Source organism: Ipomoea nil, unplaced genomic scaffold, assembly GCF_001879475.1.
Source record: "Ipomoea nil cultivar Tokyo-kokei standard unplaced genomic scaffold, Asagao_1.1 scaffold2950, whole genome shotgun sequence".
In the NCBI taxonomy this organism is placed as follows: Eukaryota; Viridiplantae; Streptophyta; class Magnoliopsida; order Solanales; family Convolvulaceae; genus Ipomoea; species Ipomoea nil.
Window position 1 is genome coordinate 13,184 of NW_017619378.1, and position 26,854 is coordinate 40,037.

General features: G+C 39.2%; 2 long non-coding RNA genes across 3 annotated transcripts; both read left to right on the plus strand.

Annotated features, from left to right (window-relative positions):
- The first annotated feature begins 218 nt into the window (after window positions 1-218).
- LOC109162572 lies at window positions 219-1,083 on the plus strand. The gene is made up of 2 exons (XR_002051111.1): window positions 219-340; window positions 728-1,083. It is a non-coding gene; the product is annotated as an uncharacterized LOC109162572 (long non-coding RNA).
- A 17,097-nt stretch (window positions 1,084-18,180) lies between these two features.
- On the plus strand, window positions 18,181-20,451 carry LOC109162566. 2 transcript variants are annotated; one of them, XR_002051109.1, is made up of 7 exons: window positions 18,181-18,418; window positions 18,753-18,840; window positions 18,954-19,067; window positions 19,649-19,795; window positions 19,982-20,024; window positions 20,127-20,186; window positions 20,272-20,451. It is a non-coding gene; the product is annotated as an uncharacterized LOC109162566 (long non-coding RNA). The 2 variants fall into 2 exon arrangements; XR_002051108.1 differs by having other exon boundaries at window positions 18,753-19,067.
- The last annotated feature ends 6,403 nt before the right edge of the window (window positions 20,452-26,854 follow it).

Genomic DNA, 26,854 nt, shown 5'->3' on the forward strand with positions numbered 1-26,854 from the left:
TTGGGCAAACGAATGAATCCGATAGAATGTAGACACATAGAGACACAAGTATAGTATGTGGAAAAATATATATATGCTGGCAAAGTGATGGATACAAAGTACATTAAGATTAACGCTGGCTAGGCTAGCATTAGTAGTGTCGTCATGTTTGCATACGTAACAACGTAAGTACTCACATTCCCTGGCCTCAATATAAATACACACCACTCCTTCGACGCTTACATAACAACATTGAGTACGTGTAGCCTATTATTGCAAATACCTACGTATAAACAAATGGCAAAATCCTACACCATATTTGTTGCTTTTCTTTTCGGCTTCCTCATAGCGACACCTACTGGTAAGTAATCGTGGTATTATTATTATTATTATATATATAGAAGGTGATGTTTGAATGAGAATCACTCCTTCCGTGAAAATCTTGTGAACTTGTACATAAATGCATATAAGTGTCTACATAAACGCACACAATCTCAGATTCCGGTGCATAATGCAGGACACAATCTACCTTGGAATAATAGTTTGTATGCATTTATGTACACGACTCTGTACATTCATGTTGGTTTGCAAGTTTTCACGGAAATATATGTATATATATATATATATATATATATATATATATATATATTGTTCGTGAATTATATTTGATTTTGTAGTACTAGATATAGGTGTGCTCTAAGTAACTTTGTAGTTAATACATACAATATATATAATGTTATGTTGATAGAGAGTAGAGTGGGTGAAGAAAATTTGTGCGGAAAGCTAAGCAAAACGTACTCCGGTTGGTGCGATGGCGGCGACTGTGATCTCCGTTGCCGGAGTGTTGAAGGCGCGGTTGAGGGCTCATGTCACTGGCACGACATTGGATGGGCTTGCTTCTGCTATTTCAATTGCTGAAGATTAAATGTCATGGTGATCTGCAATAATAACAATAATAAATCCCTCAAACTATGAATAATAATACTGCATGCTGCCTAGCTAATTGTATTACAATGAATTGTCTGCTGCCTAATTGTATTACAATGAATTGTACTTGGCTGAAAATAAAACAATTAATAAGAAGTGTGTCCATCTTTTTTTCAATAGCCCGAGTTTTTGGCGAGTTGATTGTATAATATGTATGTGTTATCTTTCAAGTATTAATCTTATTACTTATTTCTAAATAATAATTAATTATTTATCACCTCCCCTCCCTCAAAAAGCACCTTGTCAATAAGGTGTATGTGCAAAAATGAGCATAGCCACATGTAAATGATACTCATTGGTTGAGCTACCAAATGGAGACATGGACAACTTGCACATTGACTTGCCTTTTAATATATATAAATTCTTGGACAACATGAAGCCTCATTTTAGACTTTTTTGAAAATGATTTCTATTGTGAGAGTGACTTCTTCTTCCAAACCCTAATAATGTAAAACCTAATTCTCGAGACCAGGCCACTCCAAAGGCTTGACATACATGCTTAAAATTTCATTTTAATCTCACTCTTTTTTCCCAAAGCTCTTGTTAAAAATTGTCGCAATCTTTGTAAGTTCTATTGACTCCTCAAAAATCAATTGAATACAAAGTTTTATTGACTCCCCAACCATTGGTGCGATAACATGATCCACTTACTCCTCAAAAATCGATGGAGCTTGTGGAATATCATCATATAATGGTTCATTCGCAAGTGGATTTATTGGCTGCTCAATAATTGGTGGAATATCAAGATCTCTGGGTTCCTTAACAACTCGTAGAATTTCCAATTCTTTGTTTCACTTATTTAAAAAATTAAGAAAATTGTTTGGTTAGTAAAAATATTGGGTCATCTTCATAATCTTCTGGTTCTAATTCATAATCATGCTCTTCAGCTGCAAAGGCGATGTTCTTCTCCCTTTTGTTGTGATCCGAGATAAATTACATTTCATAGGTGTGTAGATTTCCCATCAATTGTCCTCATTTGATTCATTTGTGTGCTTATGTGTAATTCTTGATGATTTAGATGAATTGAATGATTTTTGGGGTATTTCGGATGCACGTAAAGTCAATGGGAGCCATTGAGAAGCTATGAAGATGGGGGCAACACCTTTTAGAGAGCCAAATTATGGTGTGTTTAGTGGTCTTGATCATTTGGACAAATGAAGGCAAAAGTGGAGCAAAAGAGCAAGAAGTTGAAATTTCGGCACAAATCGTCTACTTCTCTGTATTTTGGTCATACCTCTGCGTAGGAATGTCCAAATCAAGTGATGTTTATGTCATTGGAGAGCTAACTTGAAGGGATACAACTTTGATGCAGACCACAAACACTAATTCATTGAGTTTGAGGGTAAAAAATGTCCTAGAAGACGAACATAGTGCACAAAATCAACCGTGGCAACCAGGCAGTGCACACTGCCTGGTGGCCACGGGTGTGACCACGGCCATGGCCACTGGGCAGTGTGGCTTGCATTTCTGGCCACGGGTGTAGCCACACCCATGGCCACCCTCTGCAAATGTTTTAGCCTCGATTTTGACCCCTTTAAAGGGGATTTTTTCACCCCAAAACACATATTTCGTTTCCCTTTCATTCTCTAGTTTGGTTTAGCTCTAGAATAGCTTAGATTAGTGTAGATTACTTGTTTCTTTTCCATTTCTAAGCTGAAGAACATTGTAAATCTTGGATTTCAAAGCTTCAATAGAGAAGTTTGCTTATTATCTCTTCTCTTTACTTTTAATTTTTGCTTCAATTACTCCTTTAATATTGTATATCTATTGTTATATTATGAGTAGCTAAGTGTTTTAGGACTTAGATTTGGTTTTATTTCTTGCCATTGATGCCTATTTGAGTTGTATTGCATAAAGGGGATCATTTGAATGTTCTAGGGTTAGTTGTGAAATTGTGTATAATTGTTGGATCGCAATTATGTGCTTGATTTGGAGTGTGTTTGTTGCTACGAGCTAGAGTAGAGCTTGTACACTAGCCCCGGCCATATTCACACACTTAATGCCCAATGCAAGAGTATTTCGGGTATTAAGGAGAAGTTATGTGTAACACCCCCAAAACTTAAGCATAAAACAATGCATTTAAAACTTAAAGAGAGATAGAAAGTCTAGTCATTAATAGAAAACTATGCGGAAGCTAAACAGTTAACTTTGGGAATGCTATGCCACAACTAGATTTTCCAACTCTAGTTGCATAGGCTTTACAAAAACTATGTCTAAAATGTCAAGTTCACAGCACATAGGCCAAAACCACTAAGCTAAAGAAAGACTACTAGTCTACCGGGCTTCACTACCGTGCTCTCGGCTCAACTAAGCACCTGAAACATAAGGTATAACAACCGTTAGTGAAAATTGCTAAGTAACCCACTCCAACGCGTTGAGTACAGTATATAAATATTCTTTATAAGAAAATCATTTGAGACTTGGAAATATATACACATATTCCTAAACAACTCTAGCTTTCAAAACACGAGGAGTAGAAGTAATACTCCGATCATACAACCAAGTGTTCCACAATACCACTCAAACACGAATCAACGATAAGAGTCAACTCAACGAATAGAGATACAAATCAAGAGATGATGAGTAAAGAGATAATGAATAAGACAAGATAAGCATAATCAATCACAAGTTAATTCTCAACACAATCAACAATCAATCAAATCTTGACAAGGTTCCAAATCTACAAAGGACACAGTCAAACCAAGTCATTCACCGCGGAGTCACCAAATGACTCGAATCACAAAGTGGACAAAGATGATGGCCTATAGCTAATGTGTACCGCGGGGTCTCCGGATCCTTGTATGGATTCCGCGGGGTCGTAGACCCGATTACTGATTTCAGAATGGTTTCCGCGGGGTTAGATGTAACACCCCGAAATTTCAAGACATTTAAAACTTATGAAATAAAGGCGAAATCTCATTAAATCCCAAAACGTAATACAAGAGTACGGGGTGCTATGCCACACCTGAGCTAGAGAACTCAGGTGCACAGGCTAACTAACTAATATCCTTGATAATGTAAATGCATAAGCATGGCACGCAGGCCAAAAGGGAAACTATCTACTTCTACGCTCCAATTTCTAGTGCGCTCCAGTGACTTATTCTTCTGTGCCTGAAAGCCAAATATATCTGTTCAGCAAGAGATACTGGTAACCCACTCTAACGCGTTGAAATACAATACATATAGAGATATATATAGATATACGAAAATCATTTTGAGCATGAAGATATATCCTACGAACTCTAGCTTTTAAAACCGGGAATGACTCGACAGATAAGGCTAGACACAAGCAACAATTATAACAAGCGTATACAATCCACAACAGGCAAGACAGATAAAGCTGAGCACAATTAATAGTCATAACCCAACATAAACAATCCCCAGCATAAATCCCATAGTCACATCCCCCAAGATACTCATAATCACAACTCATCCATATCTCATCACATAGCACACTTTGTTGGCGCCACAGGACCAATCGCATGCCCATACATGAGGGTCAGCGCATATAGCTCTGACACGGCCCTGCAGCACCCTGCCCCGTATCGCAACACGGAGGGGTCGAGCGCAACCGACCGATGAACCGCAGCTCATCATAATGTTTGATCGCAACCAAACAGTGGACCGCAGCCCAAGAGAATGTCATCTGACCGCAGCCAGGAAATATGAACCGCAGCTCATGTAGAAACGTTTGATCGCAACCAAACGGTGGACCGCAGCCCAAGAGTGTAAATCTGACCGCAGCCAGCTTCTGAACCGCAGCTCAGGGTAACCAATCCGATCGCAACCGAATTGGGGTATCATGCACACATAACACATAGCAAGCACATGCAACCCACATTAACACATTGGGAAGGGGAGAAAGCGTATAACAAAACCTATGTGTGATCCTTCACATACTAAGAATGGTCCTAAGGGGTTCATACTTCTTCCACCTAGGTCAACGGGATACCAATTCAACTAGCATGCAATATAAAAGACTCATAAACCTACGAACGGTACCCGAAACATCAAACTAGACACGGCACGATGAACGGAGTCCGTTGGGACACCACGGGGATCGGGGAAACATCAAACGGGGAAGCACGGGGTCCCGAATTTGGGGAGATTTCCAGCGGGTAGCCGGTGGGTGGGGGGCCACCCGCCGGCTGCCCGCCGGTAAGCACTGTTCCGGGCAGCGGGTCGCCGGTGGGCAGCTGCCCGCTGCCGGAGACGTCCGTTCTGGCCGCGGGTAGGTGGCGGGTCCCCTACCCCCCACCTACCTCCCACTGACTCTTTACACACAAAACGCCCCGGGAACCATTGTGGAACACGAAACCATGCTTAGACACTTTACAACGCAATTAACGATCAACACGTAGACAATTAACGGATCAAATACGAGAAACGTACGACACATAACCTATCATGCTTTTCTAAACATAATCGACACCCAAACATGCGATTTCCCCACCCGATACACCAAGAATGATATCATACGATACAACCTAGGGTTCTAATCACTTTTATACCAACAAGAATACGATTCGTCTTCTAATTACAAGATTTGGTAAGAATATCACATAAGCATCAAGAACATCACACAAGCATCAAGAACGCCAACAAGAACATCAACCTAGGGTTCTAATTACTTTTACATCAACAAGAATACGGTTCGTCTTCTAATTACAAGATTCGGTACAAATAACACATAAGCATCAAGAACGCCATACAATTATCAAGAACAACATATAATCATCAAGAACTCCACATAATCATCAAGAACACCATAATTATCAAGAATCTCCCAATATCAAGATCACCCATGGAATTATCCCATCAATCATCAATAATAACATCACAAATCATCAATACACAATAATATGGGGAAATCCTACGGTGGAATCATAACTATGAAAATAGGTTTTGTTGAGACATGGGTTACCTCTTAGCCTTAATTAATTCCTTGGCTATGAAGGGTCTTTCTTTAAGCTTTCTTGCTTTCTTGATTTCTTCTAAGGGGATTCTTGGAGCTCTTTTGGGGTGGTGGGCGTTATTCTTGTGGTGGGGATTCTAAGTGCCTCATTGTGTTCCCTATTTATATATCTAAGAGTCTTACTTAGGCCTAATTACTATAGGTTTGCTAACTCTATTTCTTTTGGGATTAAGGATTGGGTTTAGGGATAAGGGCCCATGGACTATGGTGGGCCTCCCTAATTAATAGTTGTGATTTAATTCTTTCTCTTAGGTGATTAATTAAATGATTTAATTGGTCTTAGGGGTCGTAACACGGGGTGTTACATTAGAGGACCCGGTTCGAAGACAAAAGTAACAAGTATCTGCGGGAACTCCGGTCACGATTCAAATAACAATCCACGGGGACTCCAGTCCCGATTCAAACATACCATTATCTCAAACCCCGATATTAGTAAAGCCCCCACTGTCCATCACCACAAATCTAACATCTCAACAAGAGTCAATACACAAGGAATCTAGAGACACAAACAAAGTATAGATTCCATACGAATTGTGCACAACAACGGATAATCTCTCAATGATAGCTCAAACAAGAATCAACAAGGATAAGGTACAACAAGTGTACAATTTCACCACGAAGGATCACAATGAAAGGAATTCACCAAAGAGATACAAATACGATACTCCCAAGACAATACAACGATATCAAGGATTCCAATCAAAGGATTACATCGAATAGATAGGCTCAAGTACCAATTCAATCATGAATCAAGATGGTAATCACAAGGAAAACACATACTAGTACCAATAAGCAACATATCTAGCATGCAAGCCAACAAGGTAGTCACGAAGACTCATACGAATAGCATAAACTTCATTTGAATCCAACGAATCACAATATTGGATTACAATCACGATTAAAGACTCCAAATCTTACCAAAGGATACTTATAAATACATCGCTCTAGACTTACGTGTTAGTGTTTTATTTTTTTTCAAAAAATCCCAACATATAATTGGCAATATTATTATGGAAAATTATGATAGGGTTTAGCTTGGTGTCTGTTTGTTCTTTTATACGACTGACCGATCAGTATAATCAACAGACGCACTGTCACTGAAGATCTGATAAAGGAAGATGCTTCCAAAATACTGAACGCGGTTTGTGATGATAGTTTTGGAAAGTATATTAGCGGATCAGCGTGGAAGGTATTGACCGAATCTTAAAGATTTCATTCTTCACAAAAAGTCCTACCATCTACAATCAAAGATATTTTTGGAGAGTGTTCGTACCAAGGTGTATACATACCCTCATACGATCAAGAATTAGGGTTGCGTTGATTGAAGCCAAAAACACTCGATGTTAAACAGAAACACATATCTCTGATTGTCATGTCTCTTCTCAAGACAATAAGTTCTTGGTGATTATGATGAAGAACTTGAGAAGAATTAACGTTGCTTAAACGAAAGGACGCGAAGATCACTCATTTATGGGAACAACGTGGGACTGTGTCATTGAAGCGGACTGCATCAGAGTTAGCTCTCCAATAGAAGGCATTTCATTGGACTTCTGCATGCGTGGCTCTCCGACTTTAACAATCCACTAAACCTTTGTAGACTGAGTACTGACCTTGTGTGGGGCACTTGGGTGAGATTGTTGTTTCTCTACCTTTGTACATTGGATTATGATTTAGTGGATTGGGCGCCTCGGTGATCGTCCCCCAGATGTAGATACACACTGTTTCGAACTGGGTAAACATCATATGTATTGATTTATTTTCCGCTTTAGTTTTCCATTTAAACTAATCTGTCTTCTAACTGGATGACTGATAAATTAAGTCTCTGAGTCAGTCAGTCCAGTATTCCAGTTGATAAAAACTATCCATAGCCTTATACTGAGGATATGCTAAATTACATTACGAAACATCATTTAAGACGCACAAGTACACAACGGGTCAACAAAATCGGATGCCAAACACCAATGTACCAGTGGGTGGTTCGGCGGGAGGCAAGCTACCCGCCCAAACTACCCACCCGTACCAGTGGGTGGTTTGACAAGTAGTGAACTGCCCGCCGAACTTCCCGCCACTCCAACATCAATACCCGCGGGTGGTGAACAGCCCACTAGTACACCCGTGTAGAAGATCGAATTTCCCAACTTCGGGAAAAATTCCCAAGAATGCACAAATTCAAGTCCAAACAATTCAACACTCATATGAACAACAAAAGAGACTTGAACACATAGAATAGCTCAACAAATAGTATCAAGAATCCTAGATACAAGCTCTTACACACAAAACTTTGATGTAGACATTTGTATTGAGACCGACATGAAGAAAGTAGCTTATCAGTGTCCGCCACATCAGGGAGTAAAATTTAGAGAGTAAGATTTGAGAGTACATGTAGTACAACTCGTTTCTCCCATATGCCCACACGGTACAAAAGTTCAATTCTGCTTCCATGTCTTTCATCTCTTCAAAGCCAACTTTAAATTCTTCATAAATCACCCAACCTCTCTCATTTTTTCTATTCTTGCCCCAACATTTCATTATCCAAAAATGAACTAATTACATATCTATCAATGGGCTAGCCACGTACAATTCATGAATCGGGCACTCAAAGCGTGCCATAAATTAGGCTTCCATTGTGAAAGTATCAATGATAGACTACTTCACACTTCTCTATGAGATTGCTTCTCTAGCTAGGTTGAATAGATAGATTAACATCAATTTTCTCATATTCATGCATAAGATATAGTTTCAAACTAACTAGCAAATCATCATCATCATCATCATCATCATCATCATCATCATCATCATCATCATCATCATCATCATCATCATCATCATCATCATCATCATCATCATCATCATCATAACAGCAGTTCAATAATTACACGTATATATAATATGAGAAAACATATGTGAAATAATTGAGCAATATCTATGGTATAAATCCTCAAAATAGAAAAAAGATGATGCTGAAATTTGTGTTCAAAGCTACGCTCAGCTCCTTACTTTCCTTAGTTTTGCCCTTACAATCCCCTTCCTATGACTCGAAAGGGCGAGCTTATGGGAGGAGATGGTAGACCACCCGCCAAGTGTTGACCACTACAAGTCTTGATCGAGATAAAGTTCTATAGTCACGTACAATTCATGAATTGTGCCCTTAAAGCATGCCTGCCATAAATTAGGCTTCCATTGTGAAAGTAGCAAAGACGGACTACTTCACACTCTTTTATGAGATTGCTTCTCTAGCTAACTAGTTGGAATAGATAGATAAACATCAATTTTTTTTCATATTCATGTATCAGATATAGTTTAAATCTAACTATGTGAAATAATTGAGCAATATCTATGATATAAATCCGGCCTCAACAAATTAAAAAGATGAATATGCTGAAATTTGTTCGGAAAGCTATGGTGACCGAAGTTGGCAATAAAAACAGAAACTAACTGCCAAAATTAGCTGACATTGCATGCATTATATTGTGCAGACGAATGAATCCGAATGCAGACAGGTAGAGACAAATGGTAGCAAAGTGATGGATATAAAGTACATTAAGATTATCACTATATGTTCATATTGTAAGTTCATAATGTCAGAGCTCTGTGTTCATAATTGCATAACTGTACATTCATAATTGCATAACTGTACATTCATAATTCCGTAACTATACATTCATAATTCAATAACTGTAAAATCATAATTTTCGAAGCTCGATGTTCACAATTTTAAAGCTCTATGTTCATAATTTTATCACTATATGAGGATCGGAAACCTATGGTGACCGAAGATGGCAATAAAAACTGGAACTAAGTGCCAAAATTAGGTGACATGCATTGGGCAGACGAATGAATCCGAATGCAGACAGGTAGAGACAAATGGTAGCAAAGTGATGGATACAAAGTACATAGTGATTAACGCTGGCTAGCATTAGTACAGTGTCTTCATGGTTGCATACTATACGTAAGCTCACATTTATTCCCTGGCCTCAATATAAATACACACCACTCCTTCCACCCTTAATGTACAAATTACATAACAACATTATTGAGTGTAGCCTAGCTATTATATTATTGCAAATATATACCTACGTATATATAAAGAAATGGCAAAATCATACACAATATTTGTTGCCTTTCTTTTCTGCTTCCTCATTGCGACACATACCGGTGAGTAATCGTGGCATTATATATATATGGTTTGTCAATTTGATTTTGTACGTATTATATATGTATACGTCTGCTCTAACGAACTAACTTTGTAGTTAATATAATATAATGTTATGTTGATAGAGAGTAAAGTGGGTGAAGAGAATGTGTGCGGGAGGCTAAGCAAATCGTACTCCGGTTGGTGTGATGGTGGCGACTGTTCTCTCCATTGCCGGGATGTTGAAGGCGCGGTTGACGGCTCATGTCACTGGCACAACGTTGGAATGGCTTGCTTCTGCTATTTCAATTGCTGACGAGAGACTAATATCATATATATAATTCAACTTCTATGCCTGAATGTCATGTCATGATCATCTGATCTGCAATAATAACAATATAGTATAATAATCCCTCAAAGTATGAATTCAATAATACTGCATGCATGCTGCCAGCTTGCTAATTGTATTACAATAAATTGTACTTTGGCAGAAAATAAAATAATTAATAAGAATTGAAGTGTGTCCATCTTTTTTTTTTTTTTTTTTTTTTTTTTTTTTTTTTTTTTTTTCAATAGCCAAAGTTTTCGGCGATCGAGTTGGTTGTATAATATGTATGTGTTATCTTTCAAGTATTAATCTTGTGTTATAAATCCTTATTTATGGACATTATTATGACATTGATTACTTGTTTTGTAACTGTTGTAACAGTCAATTTGTATAGAGTTATATATATATGATGTATAAGGATATAATGAGATGAATACACCAGAAGATTCTCCCTTGTCTCTATATTTCTTTTAACACGTTATCAGCTACTTTGCTCTATTATCGCCCTGTGATCGCACAATCCCGACCAGCGTCTCCCATCGCCAGTGCGACGCTACCTCTAGCGCGATCAATGGCCGATATGGTGATACAGTGGCCGTCTACTTCCAGCACAGAGAAAAGAGATTATGGGCAATTATATGTTTTAAAGGAAAGGAAAATCAATATATTGGAAATCTGTCCTCTGTATACTGAATCTCCGGTTTCCTTCCCGCAACGGCTTCGGCGAAGCGGCAGACGGCGATCGGAGCGGCGATTTCCGCAGATGACACCGGTTTCGTAAACGGTGATCGGATTACGAAGGCGCAGTCAGCTTCTTCCTCCCTGACGCCGAAAAATCGCTCGAAGAGGCGTCACGGCTTCTCCCCGTTCGCGAATCTCCCTTCGCGGCGATCTTGACCAGAACAGATCGTTGACCCCATCATATCGATCGGAGAGCACCGCGTGAGGCCGGTTTCCCCGCATGATCCTCGTTCTCTCCGCTCTAGAACCCGCCGGCGATCAAGACCAGGGCATATCGTGGATGATCATTCCCATAGCGCGCTTCAGCCCACCGGCGATCAGTCATTCTTCCTCTCTCCCTGCTTCCAATAGTTTGAAGACTGTCCGTCGAGTCTTGGTTTTCTTCAAAAATTATCTCTCCGGCGATAAGATCATTAAATACACGGTGAAAAGCTCTAGATCATCGGTGAACGGTACAGTTTCCTTGAACCCTAATTATTTGCTGGTGCAATGCTGTTCAGAGTGAATGTATAAATGTCAATTCTGGAAATCTGTGCGGCTCTTTTTTTCATTGCACTACAATTTATAAGGTTTTGATTAGGATTGCAATTACATAATCGCTCTGCATCCTAATATGAAATTTGCTATAAAGAAAAGGGGATAGAGTAATTATTTTGAATTGTTTTCTTGTCCTAATCTGAGGGGATACAGTTAAAAATGATGATCTTGTATTCTTGGGATACATGAGTATTAATAATCAATTGATCATATTGGTACATTTTCTGTGGACTTGGGAGATGATGAGGCCAAATCTCAGATCTTGCTTTGTTGCGTTGCTACTTGCAAAGAAAATGTTTACCACAAGAAAGTAATATGACTGCCCTTTGTGCTCAAAATGATATTCCACATTATTTTGGTTCAAAGTTTTTTTTGCTTCTAAACATGGGCTGCATGAGGCATAGATTAAATGGTCTATTTCTTTTATTGTTTGTGTCAATAAAAGTTGCATCTTCAAGCTATAATGAAACTATTTTTTTTGCTTCCCAAGATGATAACATTTGTATTGTACCTAATAAAACTGGAAGCAATTTCTCTCAGAAGCAAACTTGTCCCTATCCATCTTGCAGTACTTCGGGTAGAATAATGGACACATTGGAAATTATCCATTTATGAATATGTTATGCCTTTTTGAGAATTGCTTATGTTAAGTGATTGAGTCATTTTACTATACTGCAATCTGAATTCAAGATTTGAATGTTTTTTTGAAGTACAAAAAGGCACATCCCGTGGTGTGGGTGCATGCTATGCCAATGGTATTAAAATATATTCTGAAGTCCTCAATCACCAAATGGATGTCCAGAAGGCACAAGCACTCAGTTTGCCTGAAGCAAACTCGATATTGAATGATAATGATGATTGCAGTACGAGCTTGAAGATTATGGTGATCATGATGGACATTTTGTCTATTTTATCTTTATATGACATGTGTATCATGAATATTTAATCATATTCTCAAGTCATTTTATATTCATTTAAATGCTATGATGATATCTATTATTGGCTCTTGGTATGTTGTTATACCATGTCAACCTATCAACTGGAATGTGGTAAATGATATTTTTGAACTTAGAAGAGTGAATATCTTTGTAGATAATGCTGACTGTGCATGTATTATTTAAGATAAAAATATGTCATATGCATTAGCATCTAGTTGATGCCTAGCATTTGAGAGCTTAATTGAAATATATAATGTTGCGGCACACTTGCATACATTGTTAAGTGTTGGTTAACACATGACAATCACTTTTGTCACAATTTGCTCTCTTTTGCAATGTGGTTATGCGTATATCATAAAAGAAAATGTGGCATAACAATTATTTGCTATAGGCCATAAATGTTAAGATTTATTATAAATCTTACTAGAAGCTTTGCCCGGATGGCAAATCAAAGCTACGGTTTATTATGGGACAATCCCTGAAGGATCGTTTTAATCAACAAGTGGTCATAGTCTGAATTCTAAATATAGTTTTGCCTAGAAGGTAAATCAAGAGCACTATTTTTATCTGTCACCAGTTATCTTGCCCCAACCCTCGATTATAGATATTTGATCTAAAAGGATTTATAGACCCTAAGTCAATCCCTGAAGGATATTTGGTTATGCGGGTCTCATTGTCAATGGTCGTATTGTACTCCAGTAGTAGTACATGACAAAATTATGCTAAGTGTTTGGTCATTGGGCTATCTTTTAATAAGGTCTGGAAGACCCTGAATGTGGATTGATCTTTAAGGTGACTAATGACTCATGAATGAAGTTTGCAACTTCTATTTCTAATGCTATGCTACTCTCCAAAAGTCAATATTGACTCACATCATGTTGGTTTGCCTGAAGCAAACAAGTTGTGATTTTTTTTTTTACACATAGTAATCACTGCCTGAAAATTCTGACCGACGCAGTTTGAAAATTAAATTCGTGAAAATTACTTCTTGAACTCCTTTTGGCATGAAAGTTTTTCTGGAGAACCTAGACTCGTGGTATTTGATGTCTGTAAAAATATTTTGTTAAAAATATGCTTTGGTGATTCCAGAAAAATTAACGTTTTGGCAGTGTGCTGTCAATTATTTTTTTGCCTGGAGCAATGTTGGGAAAAATTTCAGGAAAAATACTTTTAGACCTTGGATTGCCATGAAAATTTTCGTGTACATTCTAGACTTGATGAACTACATATCTGCAAAATTTTGTGCCAAAATGTGTTACCGTTTTTTCCTATAAAATTCTGCAATCCAGGTCAAAATTCTGGAAATTTTCTGCCATTTTTCAGTTTTTATATCTTGCTATTTTGTGATGTTTTCATGCTGATATGAAACTATGAAATAAAATGAGAGCTTGCTTGGAAAAGTGCTGTTTTTGACTCCCCGAAATAGGAATGAATGGGCCCGGCAGCGAACATGTGCTCATTATTCTTCTGCGAACGGTACTTCTCTCATTTTTCTAATTTATGAATTAATAAACAATAACTCTTGTCATGTCATGTCTTGTGTGTACCAAACATGATACTCTTTATTTTATGGATGTGCATGACTCAATTGAGAGTTTGGTGTCCAAGACATAAGGGACAATTATATCACATGCTATTGCATGCTTCTCTTTAATTCTATGAGTCATTCATTAGGATGAACCTTGACGATAAATTCTTGACCAAAAATGGTCCACCTATCCCATCAATCTCGGAAGGATTGCTATGACGTTACTATGAGTCAAATTCTTTTTATCCAAGTCTAACTCAATGCATATCACAAATCAATCCCTATAGGATTGCTATACCCCCTTTTTCACCTAGTACGTGGTTTCAGAAGTAACATTTCCCTATCTGTGTTATTTTATTTGCGCAGTCTATTTGATATCACCACCACAACGTACCTCTAAAAGGGCTATCAAAGAAACCTCTGTCTATTGATTAAATACCGAAAGCCCATGATAGGGGATCAATACATATAATTGGGTACGTTGACTGCATTCCTAATGAAGATTGTTTCTCGGCATTAGGGAGAGATAATATACTACTCCGTAGTTTTTTGTAATGCCAAGAAATTTCATAAGAATAAAAACATCTTCATTATTTAAATCCATGTACTAGTTAGATTGAACTGGAAGTTCAAAAGATAATCTATTTGCGATTTTAGCAAATAATCTGCCAAATACATCTATTGATCATAATGATCATAAAAGAAGTGGCTAGGTCCTATATCCTTGGACCAAACATATCTATCGATACTCCTTGGCACTAGAAGTGTAGGAGATTTATCGGTGAAAGAGATATGGATCATAATACTAGATCTAGTAAAGAAATATCATCACTCTTGAAATAGCTTGAACAATTATGTCCTGTAGACGTTCGTCCAGATGACGAAAAACCCTAGTAAAATTTATAGGTGCACCAAACAAACATAATACTAGGCATGCGGAACGACCAGATCAAAATATCTTTGGGAAATGTTTAATTAGAATCTGGTTATTTTAGAAATTGCCATTACTTTTACAAATATGGGAGTTTTTACAAAAAGGTTATAGTTGTCGACAACACAATTGCCATTACAAATTGCTTGTTATATAATCTGGATCCAGAGTTAGGCACCAGAAGTGCCATGACTATTTAATATATAAAGGAGCAATTAAGGCATAGCTCGACTCGCTAAAATGAATAAATTCTCTTTATAACAATACAACATTTGAGCGTTAACCCTGAAGGTTACAAATGGGTGTGTGCATGAAAGAGAAATAAGAATAATGAGGTGATAAAGCGAGTTTGTAGCCTATGGGTTCACGCAGAGACCCTTAATTGATTTTAATCAAATATACTCTCCCACGGTAAATGAAATTAAGTTCCGCTACATAATACAATTGGCAGAATAATAAATTTAGATATGCAGTTAAATTTATCTTGAGAAATCCCTGATGGATTCATAATTCTCGAAATGAGGATTTTAAGTATTATTATGTGTCATTATTTACTCTTTAAAGAGTTGCGAATGGAGTTAATATCCTCATTGAAGGAATAATATGTACCATTGTGTGCTCGATAAAGGGTTGATAATGAACTTATTTATTATTTATTATCTCAGTCAAGATTGATGGTGTAAACATCAATGAAATATATAAAGAGCTTGATAATGTCAGTTCATGCTTAAAGGCTGAGACTTTTGAAATAAAAAGCTTGTGAAAGCTATAAGTATTATCTCGACTTGAAGATCGAGCTTTTCTTTGAAGTTTTCTTTTATATACACCAGTCAGCCTACATCTAAAAATGTTTTTTTTCACATGTCTATATGCATATAAGTGTCATGTTTTTATCAAACTAAAGGTTGCCTAATAATCTCTTGAAGCAGATAAGGAACCTTTTTGGACTCGAAGTCCCTTACTTCATTATCGTTGTAAGCACCATTATAGAACCAGAAGTTCCATAACCGCAACATATTTGCGATAAAATTGCTAGCAAAATCTAGTGCTCCTCCTACAAATGAAGTACTTGAATAATGATTGACATATCCTCCAGTATCTTCGAGATACAAAAACATGACATTTATGTAAGAAACCATGATACGGTTTTAATAGGCTACTTGGGTACTGGCTGTTTTTGTTTGATCCCTGCAATGCCAAGTTCAAACTGGTTATACAATACCTTTCCCTAAATGTTCAAAATGAGGACAATAATACTTGTGTTGCACAAATGTTATATGAGCTCTAGAAGAGCCATAAGATTATTAGACATTTACTCTAGTGACAATCCAGAAGATTTGTCCAATCCATTTCTTCAAATTTTTGAAATATATGTAGAACTTGAAGATTGTTATCTTCGGGGGGAGACGTGAAGTACATTTACTCGAATCAATCCGGAAGATTGAATGTGAAATCCTGAAGATTAAGTCATAAAAGACTAACAGTTGCCCACTATTTGCAACACATAAATTCATAAATATCATGTACTCTTTTCCTCACTAGTTTTCTCCCATTGGGTTTTTCTAGTGTGGTTTTTAACGAGGCATGAGTATGATATAATAATGTAAATGAGAAAATGTTACAAAATAATTGCTTCAGTCGACAAACCCCAAAATCCTGAAGATTATGCCGATTATGCCTTGAAGGCGGTTGTACTCTTTTTCCCTTAACTAAGTTTTTCCCACAGGGTTTTCTTAAGTTAAGGTTTTTAATGAGGCGACCAATACAATATATGTTTTTACATATATCATGTACTCTTTTCTTCAACTAGGTTTTTTTTTTTTCCCACGTGGTTTTCCTAGTGAAGTTTTTTTTTTTTTTTAATGAGGCATAAATGTATGCTATCCATATACCTTGTACTCTTTTCTTGTTTAGGTTTTTCCCACAGGGTTTTCCTAACAAGTTTTTAATGAGGCAAGATCGTGGTGTTATAATGTCCAAGGGGGAGTGTTATAAATCCTTATTTATGGACATTATTATGACATTGATTACTTGTTTTGTAACTGTTGTAACAGTCAATTTGTATAGAGTTATATATATGATGTATAAGGATATTATGAGATGAATACACCAGAATATTCTCCCTTGTCTCTATATTTCTTTTAACACTTATTACTTATTTCTAAATTACAATAATGTTTATAATTAATTATTATCACCTCTCCCTCCCTAAAAAAGCGTGCACCTTGTCAAAATATAGCCAATTATATAACTGAGTTTTACCACCATAAACATTAACAAACTCCACCTTTTAGTATTATTTAAAAAAAAAAAGACTAGGACAAGTGAAAACTAACCCGCCAACTAACCACCAATAAAATACTCATAGTGAGCAGATGAGCATTAAAGTACTCAACTCTACAAAGCGTATTCCTCACCAGGGGAAAATAGTCTAAGTCAGTACAGACCACGACAAAAATAAATAAGAAGTTAGAGTAATGAGCAGTATAAGAAGTAAGAACAACCAAAACCATAAAAAAAATAATAATAAAATTAAAAAAAAAAAAAAACACAACAATCCATAAAAGATCCTCCCCTCAAACAATGCATCTCCCCCTTTTTGTCATAAGAATTGACAAAGGAAACCAGTATTGCAAGACTAAACCTCCACTCTCTATAAAGGGGGTCGACACAAACTGCCATCAAATAGTAGGAGTGTCACCTCCCTCTTCACCATCCATGGCGAAGGTGTCACTGCTGGAAATCTTGCTGTTTCTGTCCAACATTTCCGTCCAACCGTAAATGGGTCGGCATTTTAATAAAAATTTTAACTTTCTGTCACTAATGAAGGGTGGACGGAAAGTTGGTCAGAATTTCCGTCCAACGCAAGAGTGTTGGGCGGAATTTCCATCCAACACTCACGCGTTGGACGAAAATAATTACGATCAATCTGTAGTGTTGGTTGGTAAATTCAAATTGATTGATGGGTAAAAATTAAAAATGTAGGCATTTTAATTTCCGTCCAACAACAATGTTGGACGGAAATTAAAATATTTTAGCTAAAATATAAAGGAATACTGGAATAGTGGACACTAAATAGAAAAGCGGGAAATATAGAACTTTGGGTGGGAAAAGGGAAGTTTGGCAATCAGCCTCTCTCTTTCTCTTGTAGACGAAGTTTTGCTATAGACCGTCTCTTTTTCAGACTTCCCGCTCCAGCTTCTCACTCTTCTCACTACTCTGCGAATCACTCTGCTCCACTCCGGTCAAATATTCTTGGCGCCATCGCGACAACCGTTCTTGCTGCAAATCTCCTTCCCGTCAAAGTCGCTCACCGGCGTCTCCGTCTCTATTGAACTACAAGTTAGTTCATTACTCAAATCTTAAACCCTAATCCCTAAATTCGTAATTTTATTTATCCCTAAATCATATTTTGATTAAGCCCTAAATCTGTATGTTTCCTTTTAATGTAATTTTATTGTTGAATTTTCTTTATTTTATTATAATAAATTTCTGATTTTATTGTTGAATTTGATTAAGCCCTAATTAAATGCGTATGGTTGCATCCCAAATTATATTGTTTTGAATGTTGTTTTAGACATATATAGTAGATTTCTATAGATTTTGAAGTTGTTAGTTCAAGTTCTTATAATGGGTCATTCTTGGATTTTGAGTATTGGGTTGTTTGTTTTGACAGTGAAGGGAAAAAGAGAAGGAAGTGTGGAGTCAGGATTCAGGAGAAGAATTCATGGGAGAAAAATGAGGGAAAGACAACATTTACATTGGTTGCTTTAGATTTTCATTGAAAACTTTGAATTTTGAACAATATATTCTTTTAAACATTCTCCTTTTGTGTAGCTTTCTTACTTTCAATATTGGGTGTTTTTTGACATGACAGTATAAGGGTGATGTAGTGGATAGATTTTGTGCCTACATGTAGTCACCATTTTGGTTTGGAGGTATTTATATAAAACTTAGTTCTATCTCGGATGAAGGAAAAACCTCTGTTCAGGTATGTATCCAATGACTTCTTCTTCATCTTTTCTTTAGGAAATGGTTTCTTTTGGGAATGGAGTAATAAAAAGGGACTTTTGTATAATAAGCACACACTTCATGTCCCCATATAGGTGATATCAAACATAATAACACCAGATAACAAGAAACTTCTAAGTATGGCATAATTAAAATGCATGAAGAATTAACAACACAATTGCATGTCTAAGATGAACTCACCGACACGCATAAGAGATGCTCTATTATGCATAATAGAGACATTTTGAATTAAATTATACTATCCTCTCCCTAATGGTTAGATTTGGTACCATTAAAAGACCCTCTTACTGCTTGCTAGGGTAGTAGATGCTTTTGAAGGTAAATACTTAGTGTCCTTAACATATTTTGAAAGGGATGCTGTGAACCATCTTTGTTTACTTACAATGAAGCCAGTCATATATGTGGCTAATGTTGCGGAGTCAGGTGTAGCTTAGCCTGAAAGCAACACTCATGTTAAAGAATTGATGAATACTGCTTACCTGATGAATATGGTATTGGCACCATGGTGTTGCAACTGAACCTGGGAGCTTCTTGATGCAGGTTGAATCAAAGCTAGCTGAACTGGCTCTAGATGAAAGGATGGAATATTTAAAATCACTTGGTGTTAATGAAAATGGCCTTGGAAATCTTATTAGGACAACATATGCCCTACTGGGTTTGAGAACATACTTCACTCCTGGCGAGAAGGTGATGTGAATAACTATGCATTACTATAAATTTTGTAAGTTCATCATATTAACATAATTGTCCTTGTATCTTACAAGAAACAATTTTGTTAGGGGGAGACAGTTTTGGTAAACTTGCATTTATCTTGCAGTGCAGATGGTTTACAATTTTGTTAAACATAAGTGTCTAATCATAATGTTTATGTAGGCATGACTGCACCTCAAGCTGCTGGAGTTATACAGTCTGAAAGGTGATTGGTTTTGGTCAGAACATGAATATCCCTAACATGTATGGGTGCTTTTGATGGATGGTGGTGCATTTCAAGTATAATTGATGAAATGCTTTATCTCAGGTTGCTTATGATGATTTTGTTGCTGCTGGATCATTTGCAGCTGCAAGAGAGAAAGGACTTGTAAGTTTGTTTTTCCAAGTGCTGCGTATGTTTTTTGTATGATTTTTTGCTTTTTGAAATCTATCACGGTCCATTTTTGGTGAAGGTCTACACTTGATCAAAGTCATTGAAGAAGAAGGCTATGGATGGTGCATTGATCAAAGCTATTGAAGTAGTGTCGCATTTGAAGGCTTATTAATTTGGGTGCAGCGAGCACACTTAAGTAGTATCAATTAAGTAGTATATATTTTCATACTTAAGTAGTATATATTTTTATGACTTTTTTTTTTTTATGAACATGATCATAATTTTTATTGAAAATAATTTTGAAGTTTAAATATATTTTCAATTTTCAATTTTCAATTTTCAATTTAGTATCCATTAATTTGTTGATGACATATAATTTATTTTCAACACGTATAAATAAAATTATGGTAATATAAAAATAATAAAACATTCCATATGATTTAAGATTTTCCTACCAACAGTTAAAAGGAAAATAACAAAAGATAATATGTGAGTTTTCCGTCCAACATTAGTTGAAATTTCCGACCAACACATGTAGTTGGATGGAATTTCTGACCAACGCACGTAGTTGGACAGAAGTTCCCACGTTTTAAAAATGGTGGGTTACTTGCCGGAATTGGCACTAAAAACAGAAACTAACTGCCAAAATTAGCTGACATGGATTGGGCAGTCGAATGAATCCGAATGTAGACACGTAAAGACACAAGCTAAGTATGTGGAGAAATATAATGGTAGCAAAGTGATGGATACAAAGTACATTAAGATTAACGCTCGCTAGCATTAGTACAGTGTCGTCATGGTTGCATACTATACGTACGTACTCACATTTATTCCCTGGCCTCAATATAAATACACACCACTCCTTCCACCCTTAATGTACAAATTACATAACAACATTATTGAGTGTAGCCTAGCTATTATATTATTGCAAATATATACCTACGTATATATAAAGAAATGGCAAAATCCTACACAATATTTGTTGCCTTTCTTTTCTGCTTCCTCATTGCGACACATACCGGTAAGTAATCGTGGCATTATATATATATGGTTTGTCAATTTGATTTTGTACGTATTATATATGTATACGTCTGCTCTAACGAACTAACTTTGTAGTTAATATAATATAATGTTATGTTGATAGAGAGTAAAGTGGGTGAAGAAAATGTGTGCGGGAGGCTAAGCAAATCGTACTCCGGTTGGTGTGATGGTGGCGACTGTTCTCTCCATTGCCGGGATGTTGAAGGTGCGGTTGACGGCTCATGTCACTGGCACAACGTTGGAATGGCTTGCTTCTGCTATTTCAATTGCTGACGATCGACTAATATCATATATATAATTCAACTTCTATGCCTGAATGTCATGTCATGATGATCTGATCTGCAATAATAACAATATAGCATAATAATCCCTCAAAGTATGAATTCAATAATACTGCATGCATGCTGCCAGCTTGCTAATTGTATTACAATGAATTGTACTTGGCAGAAAATAATAAAATAATTAATAAGAAGTGTGTCTATCTCTTTTTCAATAGCCAAAGTTTTTGGCGAGTTGGTTGTATAATATGTATGTGTTATCTTTCAAGTATTAATCTTATTGGTGTAGGGACTAGTTCGTCAGTGACTCTATCAATAGTATTGACCTACACCTATCTAATTTGCCATAATATAGCCAATTATATAACTGAGTTTTACAACCATAAACACTAACAAACTCCACATTTAGCTATTGTTTTGGCAAAAAGATCGACTAGGACAAGTGAAAACTAACCGGCTAACCACCAATAAAATACTCATAGTGAGCAGATGAGCATTAAAGTACTCAACTCTACAAATCGTATTCCTCACCCGAGAAAAATAGTCTAAGCCAGTACAGACCACGACAAAAATAAATAAGAAGTTAGAGTAATGAGCAGCATAAGTAAGTGATGGGGATATGGGACATGGGGGTCCATTTTATTGGAAATTATGAGGTGGTGAAGAAAGATGTTGGCCCAAGTCTTATTGGGCTAAGGGGACATGGTGGCCCAAAAAGGCACAAAAGGAGGAGAGAGAAAGGGTTTCGGGGAAGAAACCGCCGGCGGCCGGTCGGCGATGTGGCCCGGCGGCGCCCCACCACCGTGGCAGTGAAGGCCTATGGCCATGGGTAAAATGTAACAAGAAGTGCGCTGCTGCCAGTGGGTTTCGAACACAGAACCTCCCGCACAGCAAGCGCGAGTCTAACCATCAGCCCACACCATCACATGTGTACCAAGACGTGACATCATATATTTGTTCCTATAATCTCGGTCGGGCAGCCCGACCACCGGCCGGCGACTGGCCGGCGCCGGGTCCCGCCGGCCACCTCAGGCCGCGGCGCGGCCAGCGGGGGCAGTGCGCCCCCCAGATTGTCATCGGCACCCCCCCCTTCCCGAGGGGGTGCTGGGCGGGTGCGCCAAGCATGGTGGACCGGGGTGGTATGCGCGGGAGTTTTGGAAGTATGGAGAACGTGCCCACTTGTGTAGCGAAAAATGGGGAAGTGGGGATGGATTGCATGGGACACATGGACGCCAGAGGAGGAGGGGGGCTTGCTATAAATAGGGGCCCTGGATCTCTAGCTAAGGGGCAACACTCAGACACAACAGGCACACTAGTCCAGTGGTCTTGGTCTCATACTCTCAATCTAGTCACCTGGGTTTGATTCCTATCAGTAGCATAGTTAGCTATAGCCCATCTTGTGGGCCTTGTCTTTTGTATTTGGGTCGCTGTTCTTGGGCCTGTACCTCGGGCTTCTATACATATCATGTTGGGCCTAGCGCCCTACCCCCCGTTCTGTACTCGGTTTATGGTGGACCCGGTCCTAATAAAACCATCATTGGCACCGTCTGTGGGGATCGCTACGATTAGCCCGTGTTTGTAGTCTCTACCATCCTAGCAAGGTTCCGAGGTACGCCCAAATGGTTGATTCGCAAGAGGAGCTACCCTATAAGGTAACACACTTAGCATATCGAGACGCTACTCTGGTGAGTACACTTGAACACTTAGTTAGGTAAAGATTGTGTTTATTTTCCCGAACTATGTGCTCTGCATGCTTGGCCCACGGCCACCTCAACTATATGCTCATATGTGCTCTGCATGTTTGGCTCGCGGCCACCTCAACTATATGCTCATATGTGTCTGCATGCTTGGCCCGCGGGCACCTCAACTATGTGCTCTGCATGCTTGGCCCACGGCCACCTCAACCATGTGCTCCTATGTGCTCTGCATGCTTGGCCCACGGCCACCTCAACTATGTGCTCTTACGTGCTATGCATGCTGGCTCTACGGCCATGGCGGATAGGGCATGTGGGTTATCGCAACCCACATGTGCGGACTTGCCCCTGGCAAGCCGCATGGTTTTGGCGGATGGGGCATGTGGGTTATCGCAACCCACATGCGCGGACTTGCCCCCGGTAAGCCGCATGGTTTTTGGCGGATGGGGCGTGTGGGTTATCGCAACCCACATGCGCGGACTTGCCCCCGGCAAGCCGCATGGTTTTGGCGGATGGGGCATGTGGGTTATCGCAACCCACATGCGCGGACTTGCCCCCGGCAAGCCGCATGGTTTTGGCGGATGGGGCATGTGGGTTATCGCAACCCACATGCGCGGACTTGCCCCCGGTAAGCCGCATGGTTTTTGGCAGATGGGGCGTGTGGGTTATCGCAACCCACATGCGCGGACTTGCCCCCGACAAGCCGCATGGTTTTGGCGGATGGGGCATGTGGGTTATCGCAACCCACATGCGCGGACTTGCCCTCGGCAAGCCGCATGGTTTTTGGCGAATGGGGCGTGTGGGTTATCGCAACCCACATGCGCGGACTTGCCCCCGGCAAGCCGCATGGCGTTGGCGGATGGGGCGTGTGGGTTATCGCAACCCACATGCGCGGACTTGCCCCCGGCAAGCCGCATGGCGTTGGCGGAGGGGGCGTGTGGGTTATCGCAACCCACACTACCCCGTCCTGCAATCTTCAGTTACCTTCATCCTTAAAAAAAAAAAAAAAAAAAAAAAAAAAAAAGGGTTGCATGCAGGTGTAGCATGGAGAAGGAGCAAAGACATCCATTGAATATTTAAAAGAAGCATGCAGGTGCATCATGGAGAAATTGACAAAGCATACTAAATAAATGCAACAAAAGAGATGTACAGTGCAAGAAGCATACAAGAAGTGACAATAGAGGAGTCACCTTGGCCTCTCGACACTAGGTGATGAAGCGAAGGCCAGGGCAGCGTATGGTGTGTGGCAGAGGTACGGAGTATTGGCGTGACGCACAACAATGGTGATAATGGAAGGTGGCGGCGAGAGATTGAGAAAGGGAAAGAAAGGAGGTGGTGATATCGAATTCTAATTCCTTTAGGCATCAAGATACCTAAAAGAACTGGGGGACTTGTGATGGGGATATGGGACATGGGGGTCCATTTTATTGGAAATTATGAGGTGGTGAAGAAAGATGTTGGCCCAAGTCTTATTGGGCTAAGGGGACATGGTGGCCCAAAAAGGCACAAAAGGAGGAGAGAGAAAGGGTTTCGGGGAAGAAACCGCCGGCGATGTGGCCCGCCGGACTCCCGCGGCGGTGCGCCTCCGGTCGTCCCGGCGGCGCCCCACCACCGTGGCCAGTGAAGGCCTATGGCCATGGGTAAAATGTAACAAGAAGTGCGCTACTGCAGTGGGTTTCAAACACAGGACCTCCCGCACAGCAGGCGCGAGTCTAACCATCAGCCCACGCCATCACATGTGTATTAAGACGTGACAGCATATATTTGTTCCTATAATCTCGGCCGGGCAGCCCGACCACCGGCCGGCGACTGGCCGGCGCCGGGTCCCGCCGGCCACCTCAGGCCGCGGCGCGGCCAGCGGGGGCAGTGCGCCCCCCAAATTGTCATCGGCACCCCCCCCCCTTCCCGAGGGGGTGCTGGGCGGGTGCGCCGAGCATGGTGGACCGAGGTGGTATGCACGGGAGTTTTGGAAGTATGGAGAACGTGCCCACTTGCGTAGCGATAAATGGGGAAGTGGGGATGGATTGCATGGGACACATGGACGCCAGAGGAGGAGGGGGGCTTGCTATAAATAGGGGCCCTGGATCTCTAGCTAAGGGGCAACACTCAGACACAACAGGCACACTAGTCCAGTGGTTTTGGTCTCATACTCTCAATCCAGTCACCTGGGTTCAATTCCTGTCAGTAGCATAGTTAGCTATAGCCCACCTTGTGGGCCTTGTCCTTTGTATTTGGGTCGCTGTTCTTGGGCCTGTACCCCGGGCTTCTATACATATCGTGTTGGGCCTAGCGCCCTACCCCCCGTTCTGTACTCTCTGTACTCGATTTATGATGGACTCGGTCCTAATAAAACCATCAGTAAGAACAACCAAAACCATTAAAAGAAAAAAACAATCCATAAAAGATCCTCCCCTCAAACAATGCATCTCCCCCTTTTTGTCATAAGAATAGACAAAGGAAACCAGTATTGAACAATAGGAGTGTCACCTCCCTCTTCACCATCCATGGCTTGAAGGTGTTGAGCCCGTGTGGCTTAAAGGTGTTGAGCCCGTTGTAGAATAAGTCCTCTGGCTTGCTCATGAGCTAGTTCCCTCGCTATTCCCCTGTTTCCAAAATACAGGAGAATAGCTCCAACTATGTTGCCATCAGCAAGAACAAAAATCTGGGCAGGAAACATCACTCACAACCCCCCCCCCCCCCCCCTAGATAGAGTTCGATTAGAGTCACCATCCATCTTCGACCATCCATCTTCGAAAGCATCTTAAATGCAAGACGATACTAATGTTCTACTTGATTTTATATTGAGTTATAATCATGTCCATTAATTAAGTCATTTATCAATAATAAATAACAAAAATTAAGTGCAGAAAATAAATCAAGTACACAATAAATTGTTACGCAGTTCAGAGCGCTTCTCCTATATCTGCAGGGCAACCCACGTCTGCCCAATCCACAATAGATGTTCACCAAGGATTTTACAAAAGGTAAGTACATAAGGCTACCAGCCACTACTACCACAACACCTTCCTAACACTTACTCAGGACTGGTACGTGCATGCCGTGACGATCTTCAAGAGATGCTTCAGCTAACCCAGGTACAGACAGTACAGCTCAGAATAAAAACTACATAAAACAAGGTAATAAAATAGATTAATAAGATGACACTGTATAGAATTTCCCTTCTCTCAATTTGGCAGTTCTCAATTTTTCAATATAATTTCCATAATGGAATGCTTTCCTTTTATTGTAATAAAATACTCCACCAGCTTGATCCATATAAATATCATACCATTTGCTTCGAAGAACCACAACCACTCTTTTAAATTTGAATTCCTCATAATAAGCATCTATCCACCAATTACAAGATCTGCTGACTTCCCTTTATCATGTAACCAATAATTGATAGTCATTCAAATAGATATCTTATGATATGAAATGATCCAAAGAGCTTTAGTCAAACACATGAGCAGACTTAGATGATTGTTCTATTTCAAAACCAAGACCTGTTCTACAGTTAGATTTCCTGTCGGAGTCTAGAATTTTGTCCAAAGTAGAAGTAGTATCCATCATCTTAATGTTTTGAGTATTAAGATCATCTTTTGTAATCAGATCGACATTCAATTTCTTCAACTGTTCCTCACGCTATCTG